The 3736-nt window shown below is 50.2% G+C and overlaps 1 pseudogene; it reads right to left on the bottom strand.

Moving 5' to 3' along the window:
* Positions 1–310: 310 nt before the first annotated feature.
* LOC123158157 (protein MAIN-LIKE 1-like) lies at positions 311–2694 on the bottom strand (annotated as a pseudogene).
* Between the last annotated feature and the right edge of the window lie 1042 nt (positions 2695–3736).

Genomic DNA, 3736 nt, shown 5'->3' with positions numbered 1-3736 from the left:
TACAAAATTGGATAGAATGAAAAATTGATATCGACTTACGATGGAAGCATGATAATAACTTATGCAATGTCAATTCACCTGCTCAGGCGTGATCGCGTCCATCTCGCTCCTGTACAGCTTGTACATGACCGAGGGATCATCCGTCATCTCATTTAACACATCCCACTTGTAAGCCCAAGTCGGGCGCCGTAGTGGGTCGTCTTTCTCGTCCCAATCCTCGAACTTCACGGTCTTTGGTCGTCCAACCGGCAAACGCTCCCAGCTCCATATGGAAAGTGCGAGCAAACAACCACCAATACCTCCAAATAGCCTACAATAGGCTTCGTCCAACTGCACATAAAAGAGAACATGGTTGAATTAACAGCAAGATCGCATTCATAATGTACCAATGAATTGAAACAGAAACAACTCTATACCTGTCTATACAAGTAAGCCAGTGTTGCCGAACCCCAACTCCATTTGCTATCGAAGACGGTCAACGCCTTGAGCCACATCCATGGAGCATTCTTGCCTGTGCCATCAGCAAACATACTCCTGGATATCACGTACCACATGTAGACACGAGCATATGTCTTCACCGTGTCCTCATTAGCATCCTCAGGGCAATTATTGAAGTTCGATACAATCCACGTGAAAGTAGCACCGGCTGCGACTCTTTCCTTCTTCTTGCCTTCTACTTCTGGTTCCCGCGGCTCCGGAGGAACCATACCAATAAGGGCAAACATTTGCTCGCGCCACCCATCAGAATCGGTGCTCATACATAGAGGTTTCCCATCGATAGGAAGACCGGTGATCATAGCTATATCCTGGAGCGTCAAGGTCATCTCCCCGGTCCGAAGATGGAAAGTGTGTGTCTCCGGCCTCCAATGATCAATAAGCGCGGTGAGTGCTGGAGCATTGTTGGGTGGCGTCGACCTGCTGACCAACTGAATGAAAGGGAGAAGTCCTGTCTCCCTAACATACGGCGTGTACCGCTCATCATAGCGCATCCACCCAAGGTTGACCCCGTGAGCCTGAAGCTTCAGAGGTGCAAGTTCCTACAAGCAAACAAACAAATCATTACATATGGGGGGTATGTGTTTGAAAAAAAACATGAAATTCATAACACCGGCAACTTTCATTATTACCTGCTGCTTCTCTGACATAGCGTACGACCGGTGTTGTAGATCCCAATGATCATTGAGAAGACAAACCATCCTAGCAATTTGCAAGAAAGCTTTCTTGTCAACACGATTATCTTTTGAATAAAAAAAAACTAAAGTACGGCTACTACATGCAAATTTCAAAGCATATGTATCCAAACCATTCTTGCCAATACAAATGTGATTTCAATAAACTAAACTAAGCCTACTTCGTGCAAGATTCAATACAAATATCTTTTCCATATAAATAAAATGTCAACCTATGTATCCAAACTATATAAATAACATGTCAACCTATGTATCCAAACCACATTCTAATCTAACAAGGGTTCCCCAAATCTAATACATGCAAGATTCAAACAAAAGTTCCCCAAATCTAATACATGCAATATTCAAACAAGGGTTCCTCAAATCTCCGAAATAGCATACATTCTATGGATAGAAAGAAGGGGATCGGAGAAAAGTACCTTCTAGGATGGATTGGTGAAGGAATCTACGGGCCAAATCGTCAGATCTGAAGGATTTTGGAGAGGGGATTGAGAGGGGGAGAGGAGAAGGCCGTCGCCGCCGCTGTTCTGTAACTTGTAACTGGTAATGGGGTGGGTTGGGGAGGGCTAGCGCGCGGGCTGCATCTAAGTCACAGTGCAGCGCCCGAGCGCTAGGCGCGGCACATTACATGTGTGTGGCGCCTAGCACGGAGGCGTTGCACTGCTGGGTACGGGCCCAGGGGCTGCCACGGTGGACTGGTGTGCAACGCCCCCGCGCTAGGCGCTGCACAGTAGGGTGTGGCGCCGTCGTGGCGGGCGCTACACAAAAAGGTTAGGGCTGTGAAATAGTTTCATGGTCAGTTCATTCCGTGAATTGATTTCGTCCATAGGTCAAATCTGTTAAATTTGCCCCAAAAGCGTGCCCACTAGGCCCTAGCTCTGAGTCTCCGACCTGCCGGGCATCGGACGGGGCTGCCGAATGAAAAGCCAGAGAAACGATAGACAGTGAACCGTCATCACGAGCAGTGTATCTTTCTCATTGATATAGTTATGCTTATATGTAAATTGAGGGGATGCATCCAGATCAGAGGATGCGCTTCGTTACATACAGATGCACTCCGTACTCTCAGGGGACGCGACCGTTAACCAGGGGAGGTTCTCCTCAATTAGCACATGTTAGCATCTACAATTGGACTGGACAAATCCAGTTCCTCAAACGCCCGCTGGAGCGCAGGCGCGTCCGCGGGACTGATCGGGCACTTCCCAAATAATGCAATCCATATACGGACACCTCAATTACGATATCTCAAATCCATACAAACTCATGCAACTACGTCGATGCACACACATCATCTAGTTACTCCATCACTACTAACTAAACATGCCATCGGACTACCAAAATTTGGCATGTTTGGCTATGGTGGAGTTCATCCACGGCTGCCCTTTCCCTTCCCGGCGCCATTGCCGTCCTTCTCGCGTAAGTACCGGTCGAAGACGCAGTACGAATCGAGCCGGATCTGCTCGTCGCCGAAGCTGTCCTCGCCGTCGTTTGTCCTCTCCTCCATCGGTGGCAGTCCGTCCATGGCACGGACCGCCCGATTCTGCTATTGGGCGAGGACGCACGTGTTCCTCCGCTGTCGTTTCTTCATAATGCGGGCGCGGTTGGCTTCCTCCTCTGCGGCCGCCCGCGCCGCCGCATCAGCCGCCTCTGCCGCCGCCATTTCCGCCTCGAAACGGGCCTCTGTGGCCCTTATCCTCTCCTTTCCCATGGCGGGCCGGTCGTTCCCGGTGGGACTCATACACTGCCCGACCGGTGATGGGGAAGGAGAGGTGTTCCATCTGCCGGGACTGCGAGGATCCAGCACCAGAGGACCCAAGCGCCCGGCGAGCCGACGCTATGGCATCGCGGCGGACGGATCCGTCCATCGGCCGGGCGCTATCCTCCCAGGAGCGATGGAGTGCAATGCGAGCTGCCATTGCCTCCTCCAACCCGCATAGGATGACACCCTAGTCGACGAATCCAGAATGGTCGGAGTCCAATCCGCTGACTGCCATGCAGGAACTCGCCAGAGGTGAGCTCGGGTGGCGGAGCGAAGTGGCTAGGGTTTGCTTCGGCGAGCGGATAGGGACGAATATATGTGGGATCGGGTGGGCCGGCATGGGTCAGGTCCGACGTGGCGGGCGTGCCCGGGCGCCCCCATATTTGCCTCATATTTGGGTTAGATATGAGGGTTGTCGGTCAGCCCGGGTGTTTGAGGCCCGTTTGAGGCGTTCGTCTGGGTCGGAAAAACGTGACCGGTCAGTGATCGGGTGGCCCGCCCAGGCGTATGAGATGGGTTTGAGACGCCCGGTTGTAGATGCTCTTAATTACTAGTTTGTAACACCTTTTCCTAATTTTCGTTTGTTCATCAATAATTTTCATCATCTTTAAGAGTCTCCTTAAAAGCTTCCATGAAAAAAAATGAGTATACTATTTAATATGTTACCAAAACTCCTATAAACCTAATGGAAAAATAAGAAGGAAATGAGGTGACATAATAATAGTTGTCTCCTTTAGAAAAATTACGGGTGTAAACGTTGTACTAGAAGCGTTGAGCGCGGTTCGCT

Source organism: Triticum aestivum, chromosome 7B (genome assembly GCF_018294505.1).
Source record: "Triticum aestivum cultivar Chinese Spring chromosome 7B, IWGSC CS RefSeq v2.1, whole genome shotgun sequence".
NCBI classification, from domain to species: Eukaryota; Viridiplantae; Streptophyta; class Magnoliopsida; order Poales; family Poaceae; genus Triticum; species Triticum aestivum.
Note: the sequence above shows the minus strand (reverse complement) of the source record. Positions and strands in the feature narration are given on the sequence as shown.